Here is an 11,218-nt window from a genome sequence, read left to right on the forward strand (position 1 = left end):
GGTTAATTTCCCAGGTACAAGAATGTATCTTAAAGTACTAACTTATTATTTTGTTGATCACTAGAAAAGATGATTTTTTCTTATGAATTATGGAGAGATATAAATAAATAACCTACCTGAATTTATTATCTTCCTAGTTATCTAATATTAAATTTATATTTGCTTTAAACTTTAAAGTTTGTTATCATGTACTGTTCTAGGTGCTGAGGACAATTCAACAATGAAGAAGACAACTTAATTCTTGTCTCCAGGAGCTCACAATCTAGGAATGAAGACAAACATGGAGTCCTAATTTGGTGCTTTTTTCACTATACCATAACACCTCTCTTGGACCTCTTAAGGTACCTTAAACATTGTACTTAGAAAAAAGTCAAAAGAGAATAGAAATAATAAGCTGATAATATTTTTAGAGCTATTAAAGTTGTTTATTAAATGTTTTTTTAGTGGTATGAGAAAGTGAATTTTTCTGGGAACATTAAAACCTATACATACCACCTATCATCCTTTTTTAAAAAAATTAAATTTATTGGGATAACAGTGGTTAATAACATGATTATCATCTTTTTTAAAGGTCTGAAAAGATGTGTTTGTTTTGCTTGCGAAATCTGTTCTTGAGTGTTTAAAGCAGCAGGTTTTAGGTTTAGTCTAAGGCAGTGGTTTTGAAACTTTTCTCCATTTTAGAAATGAAACCCTTTAATCAAACCTATTTCATGCAAAAGTCCATATGTTATAAAAATAAAAACTTCTCTAGTTGAAGCAGTGATAGTTCAAATCACTGCCTACTTGGCCATCTCTAAGCCTCCATAGACTACTCCCAAGGCTTTATTAATAAAAAAGAAAGTGAAAACTATTGGTCCAAAGAAGGGGTTGGCAAATTATGGAACGCTGGACAAATCTTTAGTGCTGTCTGTTTTTATAAAGTTTTATTGGAACACAGCAAGGCCTATTTGTTTATGGGTGCCCCACGAAGCCTAAAATAATTTCTCTCTAGCTCTTTACAGAAGAATGTTGCCAACCCTTGATCCATAGGATAGTATTTTCTAGGGTACCCCAGAACTGAAAGTACTCATATTTGAATCAGTTTCAAAACAGAATCATACTTACAGATAATAATGAGGATAATGCCTTTTCCTACCTGGCTTGTTCACAATGATTTAAAAAACTACACAGGTCTAAGACTAAGGTGGGTTTGAGGAAACTTTATATACTTCCTTATTTGCATAGCATAAACTCTCCTTAGGAGTTCCAGAAGCTGGAGTATGGAACAACTTTGTGGTGTGTTTGCTCTCTCCTATTGGAAAGAATACAAACTGGCAGTATCCTTGCGGCCAGTTTTGCTCCAACGCATGGGTAATCACTCAGAACATCACTGACAACACTGTAATGCATGTGGGCTTTTAATGTATGGGGTTAGATGATCTGAGATACAATATTGACATGAAAAGATTTAATATTGAAATCTCTGTGAGAGTTTTTATGGATTTTGAAGTATCATAATTAATGAAAAAATCATTTTGAAACTGGCCAAAATTTGCCAGGGCCCAGAAAAATGTCTACAATCATCAACCATCAAAACCATTTGAAAGGTCAGCTATGTTACGGATTATGATAGTAAATCATTTCTGTTTGGCTTTGGAATCTTCATATCTTTTTCAAATGAACCTCACCTTCTTAATGATGGTTTGTTTATGTTAATATTGAAATGAAATTTTAATTTCTGAGCACACAAGAACTGACAGTTAGAGAAAGATAGTCTACATATGTGTTAAGAGACACAGAAAGGCCACCCTGGAATTTAAAATGTGTTACTGTTGTGTGATGGAATATTAAGTAGCCATATATTACTGTTCAGGACTCTGGAAGAAAGCCAACTGGAATTATCTTAAACAATTAAAAAGGGAATTTATTCACTTGCAAATCAAATACACACTGATATAACATTTGCCTGTTCCTTTTGTGATTAAAATATTAGAGAACAATTTGAGAATGAGGTAAATTTTACACTTGTTTACGTGCAATTTTGTTAGTCAGGAACACTAGGTGAAAGCAGAAAATTACACCCAGCTGAATTAAGTCATTTAGGAATACACAAAATACGCACGCCCCTCCCCATGTCTATACATCAAACATCTAGCTACCTCAGTTCTTTCCCTCTGATTTCAGATAACCTTTCTTCCATTGCTTTGCAATAACTCACAAGCATAACCCACTCTGATACCCATTTCTACAAGCAACTTTCAGGGTTTTTTTCAAAATACAGTGCTGTATCTATTGTAGTCTTTATATATTGCTTAACCATTTAACATGTGTAAGACTCTGCTACCATTTTTATTAGGTTTGTATCTTTGTGTGTGTGTGTCACAAAGTTTTTAGATGTACTGTTAGTCCCATTTCCCCCATAAACCCAGTGAGTTTTTATTTTATTTTATTTTATTTTTTAATCCTGACCTGAGGATATTTTTCCATTGGTTTTTAGAGAGATTGGAAGAGAGAGGGAAAGACAGAGAGAATCATTGATGTAAGAGAAACACATTGATTGGTTGCCTCCTGCATGAGCCCCATGAGGGCCCAGGCCAATGCTCTATCTACTGAGCCAAACCGGCTAGGGCCCAGTGGATTTTATTGAGCAAATCAGTGCAGTGATTTTTTTCTTTTTGTTTTTTAATTAAATCTTTATTGTTCAGATTATTACAGTTGTTCCTTTTTTCCCCCCATAGCTCCCCTCCACCTGCCCCATCCAATTTGCAGCCCCACACAAGTGGTATGCAGCAGCTTTTCCAAATGAATGGCCTGTCCTGGCTCAGGTTTTGCTAAAGTCTCTCAAACAAGCTGTAACTGGTGACAGCGTGCCCCAAACCTAGCAACAAAAGGTCCAAAACCTGGCACTAGCACCAGTCTTCCTTGCTTCACAACTGGGCCTCAAATCCTGCACAGCAGCTCTCCCACTGTAGTCATAGCTGGTCCTCCCAGCCAATTGACCTGGAGGTCAACTCCTCCAAGAGACAACAATAGCAGTCAAGGCTCAACTACAAAACTGTGCACACAGCCCACACAGGGGTACATCTAGGGTGCCCAGATCAGGTGACTGGGGAGGCTGAGCCACTGGGCCCTACAGGACACTTACTACACAAGGCCACTCTACCAATTCCAGGAGACATAGTAGCTCTACCTAATACATAAAGCTAAACACAGGGAAACAGCTAAAATGAGAAGACAAAGAAACATCACAAATGAAAGAAATGGAAGCAAGCAAACTATTAGAAACAAAGTTCAAAACCATGGTTATAAGGGTTACTCAAGGATCTTCATGAGACTTCCAAGGATCTTAGTGAGAAAGTCAGGACATGACAAGACCAGTTAGAAATGAAAGATACACTAACTGAAATAAAGAACAATTTACAGGGATTCAACAGTAGAGTAGAGGATTCCAAGAATCAAATCAACGATTTAGAATATGAGGAAGCAAAAACACCCAATCAGAAGAGAAAAATAAGAATAATAAAAAAATATGAAGAAAGTATAAGCATCTGGGACAACTTCAAGTGTACCAACATTTGCATTATGGGGATGCCAGAAGGAGAAGAGAGAGAGCAAGATATTGAAAACCTATTTGAAGAAATAATGACAGAAAACTTCCCTTACCTGGTGAAAGAAATAGACTTACAAGTCCAGGAAGCGCAGAGTCCCAAATAAGAGGAACCCAGAGAGGCCCAAACCAAGACACATCATAATTAAAATGCTAAGGGTTAAAGACAAAGATATAATCTTAAAAGCAGCAAGGGAAAAGCAGTTAGTAACCTACAAGGGAGCGCCCATATGACTGTCAGCTAATTTTTAAACAGAAACTTTGCAGGCCAGAAGGAAGTGGCAAGAAATATTCAAAGTGATAACTAGTAAGGACCTACAACCAAGATTACTCTACCCAGCAAAGGTCTCATTTAGAATTGAGGGTCAGATAAAAAGGTTCACAAACAAGAAAAAGCTAAAGGACTTCATCACCAACAAACCAATATTATATGAAACTAGAGGCCTGGTGCATGAAATTTGTGCAGGGGGGGGGTGCAGGGGAGGGAGGAGGTCCCTCAGCCCGACCTGCACTCTCTCCAATCCGGGACCACTCGGGGGATGTCCGACTGCCAATTCAGGGATCGGGCCTAAACCAGCAGTCAGACATCCCTCTCACAATCCGGGACCTCTGGCTCCTAACCACTCACCTACCTGCCTGCTTGATGCTCCTAACTGCTCCCCTGCCTGCCTGATTGCACCTAATTGCCTCTGCCAGCCTACCAGATTGCCCCTAACTGCTCTTCCCTGCCAGCCTGATCCCCCCAACTGCTCTTCCCTACCAACCTGATCCCCCCTAACTTCTCTCCCCTGCTGGCCTGATCACACCCTACCTATTCTCCCCTGCCGGCCTGATCACCCCTAACCACCTCTGCCTCGGCCCTGCCACCGTGGCTTTGTCTGGAAGGACGTCCAGAAGGTCATCCGGAAGATGTCTGGTCTAATTAGCATATTACCCTTTTATTAGTATAGATGTTGGAGGGTATTATTTAAGTAGAGGAAGAGGAAGAAGAGGAAAGGAGGAGGAGGAGGAGGAGGAGAAGAAGAAGAAGAAGAAGAAATATGAACAATAAAATGGCAACAAATAAATATCAACAATTGAATCTAAAAATCAAAATAAATGAACAAGAAATGTAATGAACAAAATAAACTAAACAGGTGAATAAAATGGAATCAGAGGCATGGAAGCATGGAACAGACTGATGAATCTCAGAGGGAAGTGGGGAGGGTGGGGCGGGAAGAGATTAACCAAAGATCTTACCTATGGACACAGACAATAGAGTGGTGAAGGCCTGGGGTGGGGTAGGAACTGGGTAAAGGGGGGTAATGGTAGAAAAAAAGGGCAACATCTGTAATACTCTCAACAATAAAGATGAAAAGAAAGTATATATATGTGTGTAGATGACAAATGCATACATACTAAACATGTGTACCTATGTATAGGGAATCTGTCTAATGGTATGTTCTCTATGTGTACCTAGTGACATGTTACATTATATAACTATACTTTCTGAGATAGTTTCACATTTCTTATGTCACTTAATATTAATAAAATAATTGCTATCATTAAATTAGAGCTCGGCACTGTATTAAGTACTTTTCATATATTATTTCACTTACTCTATACTATATGAGGAAAATAATATTATTATCCCCATTTTAGAGGTGGGGAAACTGAGGTTTAGAAGAGTTAGGTTACTTGCCCAAAGTTTCACAGGTGGCATTTATTGGTCAGTATTTGAGCCTGTAGGGGGCTAAAAAAAAAAAAAGAAAAGAATACTCTTCCTCTCACCTTTCTTCTAGCTGGGCTATTAATCAAATTAACAGAGACAGATTAACAGCAGAAAATAAAATTTTAATACATGAGCATGTGAATTCACATATGCATGAAAATTCCAAAGGCAGTGAGGCAACATTGGGTATATATGACATTTTGCACAAAGAAGAAAAGGGGAGAGGATGGGGACTGAGATTTCAACAGTGAGAATGGGTGATTTACAGGTAGTTGAGGAAGAACTAAACAAACAAAGCAGGCAAATTCTTGCTTGGCAACTCTGAAACAAAGGGACACAGTGGGTATCTAGCTAACAGGCCCTGCCTGGAGCCTTCCTATAATACCATACTTAATTCAAATTAGGCTAAGGCAGCATCCTAAAATTCCCTTCCTGAAGCAGATTTTGCTATCTGAACCTCTTGGACAAGAAAGGGGGAGGGCCAAAGTTTCATTCTGAGTCTTCTGTTTCTCAGTAACAGGCTTAAAATCAATATCCCAAAAGGCAGCTTCAGGATGGCAAACTTTGGTTCCCTTCAAGCCTAAAGTCACAGTTTATTTTATTTTATTTTTCTGCTATCTCCCTAGAGTTTGCTCTAGTTTTACTAGCTTGTAGCAAACGAGCCATGTTAATGGGTGAAGTATCTGAATATTACAACAAAAAAGCTAAAGCAATTGGTTATTTCTCTTTTTTTCCTTCATTTTTATAGTATTTTTTAAATGGGTATATCTCAACATTGGGGGTTGTTGGAGGCAGAACTTTCAGATGGACCCCAAGATATCCTAGTTCACTTTCTCCTAGTTATTCAACAGCTAATCTAGGTGCTGCTGTGAAGGGATTTTGCAGTTGTAATTAAAGTCCCAACTCAGTTGACTTTAAGATAGAGAGATTATCTGGTGGATCTGACCTAATCACCTGGGCCCTTTAAAAGCACAGTTTTCTCTGGGTGCTGGGGTAGAAGAATGCACTCTGGCTTGCCTAAAAGAAAACTATCATCTACTATTAGGTGTGGAATATAGCCTCTAGGAACTGAAAATAGCTCCTTGCTGATACTAAGGAAATAGAAGCCTCTGTCCTATCCCTGCAGGGAACTGAATTCTGCCCAAAACCCAAATGAACTGGAAAAAGGACCCTTAGCTCCACATGAGAATGCAGCCTGGCCAGCACCTTCATTTCAGCCTTGTGAAACCCTGAGCAGAGCCCAGCTCTGTATTCAGACTTCTAATTTACAGAACTGTGAGCTAAGAAATCAGTATTTTTTAAAGCTACTAACTTTGTGGCGATATGTTATAAAGCAATAAAAACTACTACAGGGGTAAATATCCCTATCCTCCCTCTGCCAGTTAAGAGCCATGGATCTAGGTAGGTCATGGTCAAACAAATGTGCATATATAAACAGGTGATGTTTGCTTTCTGAAGTCCTTGAATGCACTTGGGAATGTAGCACTGGAGTGAACATTAAGGTGTAATGTAAAAGAAGAGAAAAACAGTGAATTCAGAAAAAATAACCTAACATGCATTTAAAATATGAAAGAAGTATCTTGCTTCACATACATTATACATACACTTCACTCAAAATTCAACCCCATTTGCAAAATAATCCTCCAGAATCATTCGATGTTAGGGATTGTCTGATCCTCTGCTTCTGTAGTCTTTTACCATTGGGTGAACCATTGCCTTTAGAATTAGGGATTAGTTTCAATGTTAATCTTGCTACTGACCTTCCAGTATTATTATCTGGCTTCACTGTGATTGCTCTATCTATCTATCTACCTACCTATCTATCTATCATTCATTCATTCATTCATTCATTCATTAGATGTTTATTAAGGACTTACTATGTACTTACTATGTTCCAGGCATTGTGCTATGTAATGGGTTAACAATGATATGGCTTATTCCTTCTGGGTTGAGTTTTTCATCCCTGTCATTTAGACTCTTGATTTGAGCTCTGACTTGTAGCTCTAGTATTCTACACCTGACACGAGTGACCAGATCATTTGGGGATTGGGCCCCCAATAGTCATTGCCCAGCTTCTCAATAACTAAATCACTAATTTCTTGTTTATGACTTTTGCCTATGTATCTCATCTTTGAAGGCTAAACTTCTGAAAACCAGCTTTCTTCAGCCTGCCTTGACCACAGTCTTCCTATATTCCCTGGCTAGTGCTGAATTAGAGACTTGAAATCTAGCTAGCCATGCCAGATCTTTTTACCTACTTCAGTTGCTCTGTCCACCTTGGCTGGCTGTTCTAGTTGGTCAATATCCAATTCTTATATCTAATTCTGGTTTGACCATATACATCTTGAAGTTGAGAAATAGTAGACATAATTTTAATTTTTCAAAATTTCTAACAAAGTTTGACAACCAAAATGACCATTTTGTCAAGAGTAGACAACATTTAAAAACAAGTTGGATCTGGCCTCAAGTCTTGGGCAAAAGTCTAAAAGTCATGACCTAAAAAGAGGGATGGGGAATGAAATGGGAATAATTATTTTATTCTATATGATAATCTGGCTGGTATTTTATGTTATCTCAATCATTCAATTCTCAGACCTTCCCCCACTATTTTATAGGTAGGTGCTGAGGCACAGTAGCAGGGTCAGAATTTGAACTTAGGTGAATCTGGCCCTTAAATGCGTGCTTTTATCAGTATACTGCACCAAAATGCATATTTTTATCTCTGGTTTTGCTTTTGGAGTTTGCAGAATGTCCAAGCTAAGAGTCAGAATTAACAAAGCTCATCTACCAGATATACCTTCAGACTGAAGGAATGGTCTAGGCCCGTGGTTGGTAAACTGCGGCTCGAGAGCCACGTGCGGCTCTTTGGCCCCTTGAGTGTGGCTCTTCCTAAGCCTTAGGAGTACCCTAATTAAGTTATTAACAATGTACCTACCTATATAGTTTAAGTTTAAAAAATTTGGCTCTCAAAAGAAATTTCAATCGTTGTACTGTTGATATTTGGCTTTGTTGACTAAAGAGTGTGCCGACCACTGGCTAGGCTGACTATACATAATTTCAGATCTGGTATCCTGAAAACAAACCCCGAGGTGTATTCAAGCAATTGCACCCATAATTTTTTTGTTCCTCTTGAGGATTACATGACTTAGTACCCTGATTGTGGTCAATCCAGGATTCTGATGAGGGGAAATGAAGGGTTGTCATTAGCCTACTAAGTTTAGTAGACAGATGCTAACTAAATGTGGCCTGAATCTGAGGATTTATATATTTCACTAATTTTGGAAGATTCACCATTATCTATTAGATATTGTTTCTCTCTTATTCCCATTAGATGCACGTTGGTCTTTCTCATTATATCCTCCAAATGTCTTAACCTGTCTTTCATATTTTCCCTTGTGTGTGTTAGGAGATTTATTTGTGAACACATATTCATAGAAACTTTCTCTCTGGAGATTCTTCGAGACCTGGGTTTAAAGTGAATTCTTCCAGGGGACAGTTGCACTTACTTCTACTAATCACCAGGGACTATTGTCAAGCTAAAACTATGCTAAGCTACATTTATGGTATGAGGTCTTTTGTTTATACAGATGACCTGAATTGTGACCGCAGACCTGTCTGAGTAGAGATTTAGCGTTATGACATTTAAAAGGGAATTTCCCTTCTCTTTTTTTTCTATTCTACCCAGAGGCAAACTCAACAAGCCCCCATCTCTACCATCTGCCTCTCGGTGGTGGATCCCCCCCCCAAACTGTTTATCCATTAAGAGCATCACCCTTTGAGGAACCGACTTTCAGCAGAGAAGGAGAGGGATGGTGTGTTTCTGATACAACTTTTAACCTTGCCCCAGGATTTGTCTCTTTTGTCCCTTGTATTTGATTGATTCATTAAAACTACTTTATAGGCTTACCATAAACCAGCAGCTATCCCAAGGTAAATACCACTTTCACAGCTTCCCTTTTTTTCTGGATTAGTGCTGATATTTTGCCATCATCTCACCATCAGTCTTGCATTTAAAATGATATATTCTATCTATCATATTTAACTATCATTTGAAGATGTGCTATACTGAAGATTTCTTCAGCTATCTCTTCTGCCATATTACCTAAATTAAATTCTATTCTACAGAAATATAGGGATTTGGATAGGTGGATTAAGTTATGGTAGAGTTGTCACAGAAGCAGTCTTTTAGGCAAAAATGTAAAACTGACTATACAGAAGCTCTGCCTTTGGGTTTATATTGATTAAGCCATTACATAGTTGTAGCAGTGGATATGTTGTTACCAGATTTATAGTATCTTTGAAAAAAAATAAGGATGTTTGAGGTCCTGGATTAGGTAGTGTGCCATAACTATGTCCTGAAGAGGATACTTTCTGGACTAGAGATTTGCAGAAAGTGGATCAAGCATTGTTTGAGTGGAAGGTGAGACTTTTATTTTAGAAGTGTACAAGGGTATCTAGTCTACCTAGGAAGTGTGGAGATTCAATCTGCTTGGAACAGAACTACTTTATTACTGAGGAGCCATACCTTTATCTAAGAAGGAGTCATTGATTTCTTTGAGTGGAAACTGAGCCTTCCTGCTTTGAGTATATATTGGTTAGTGGACAGCTATTCATCATCCATCATTTTGGTTGAGGAATGAAAATCAATGAGGCTAGTGACAGAAACCCATTTCTCCTGGACATATACAATATGTGGGAAATTCAAAGTTCAAGCCATATTTCACACCAGTCCTGGGAAAGACTCTGAACACTATCAATCTCTGAGAATGCCCATTGTAAATCCAAAAGTCATTCTGTAGATCAAAGGTTAGAAGGCAAGAAGTGATTAAGTAGTAACACTCTGAGTTGATGCTTCCCCAGTGGTGAGGAATGGGATGGTAGTGGACGATGTTTATGATGTTAGAGAGGAAGAGTTGTGTTATGGACCTGTGTACTGAGAGAAATGGGATAATTTGTTTTCAGCTTACACTCAAAACCTCAAAACCATGAATGGCTTTCCCGAACAAAATGTAATTAAAATGCACCTCCCATGGTCTCACCTTGAAGAATGCTGATTTAAAAAATAAGAGAATCCAACTGTTCCAGAGAACACAGATGCAGCATGCTGGTTAGGCCAGTATTTCTCATCCTGAATTCCCCATTCCATCCACAAACTTGGGTCTTGCCAAAATCTCAAGTATTCTGGGCCCATATCAATTGAAAAAAGCTCCCCAGTTAATCTTCATATATCTACTTCCCTCCCTACTGGCTCTCCTTTTGGAACCACCAGATTAGACATTTACAGACAGTATTGCCAATTCCAATTAACCAGTACAGTAGGCAGTCAGCTCTTTGCAGAACATATTGGAAGGAAATACAGCTTAATATAGAAATCAATTAATTCTTGACACTTAGAGCAAGTGCACTTTTGAAGATGTGTATTAAACTAGAAGGAGGTAAGAAATGCAGCCCTACGAGAGAGAGAGAGAGAGAGAGAGAGAGAGAGAGAGAGAGAGAGAGAGAGAGACTGACTCAGACTCAGACTCCTGGCCAGTGTGGCTCAGTTGGTTGAGCACCATCCCTTGCACTGAAAGGTTGCTGGGTTCGGTCCCCAGTCCGGGTGTGGGTTGCATATGGGAGGCAACCTATAGATGTTTCTCTCTCACATTGATGCTTCTCTCTCCTTCTTTTTCTCCCTTCCTCTCTCTCTAAAATCTATAAAATATATTTTGAAAAGAGAGAGAGAAGAGAAGAGACAGAAGGCATATGGGATGATCAGAGTCAGGGATAGAAAGAAGCTTAATAGAGCTGGTACAGGAAAACCTTATTTAAGGTCATCAATAACTTCTGTGACTTTAAGCAAAACAACTTCAAAAAATAATTCTTTATTGTTGAAAGTATTACACATGTCCCCTTTTTATCCCCGTTGACCTCCTCTAGCC

General features: G+C 38.6%; 1 protein-coding gene across 1 annotated transcript in view; it reads left to right on the top strand.

Annotated features, from left to right (window-relative positions):
• The first annotated feature begins 307 nt into the window (after positions 1-307).
• Positions 308-11,218, top strand: part of KLHL13 (kelch like family member 13) — a 419,190-nt gene continuing 408,279 nt past the window's right edge. The window contains exon 1 of the mRNA XM_023758502.1: positions 308-341. The gene's annotated coding sequence lies outside the window, so the exon portion shown is untranslated. The remainder of the gene's footprint in view (positions 342-11,218) is intronic.

This window comes from Myotis lucifugus, unplaced genomic scaffold (assembly GCF_000147115.1).
Source record: "Myotis lucifugus unplaced genomic scaffold, Myoluc2.0 scaffold_2, whole genome shotgun sequence".
In the NCBI taxonomy this organism is placed as follows: Eukaryota; Metazoa; Chordata; class Mammalia; order Chiroptera; family Vespertilionidae; genus Myotis; species Myotis lucifugus.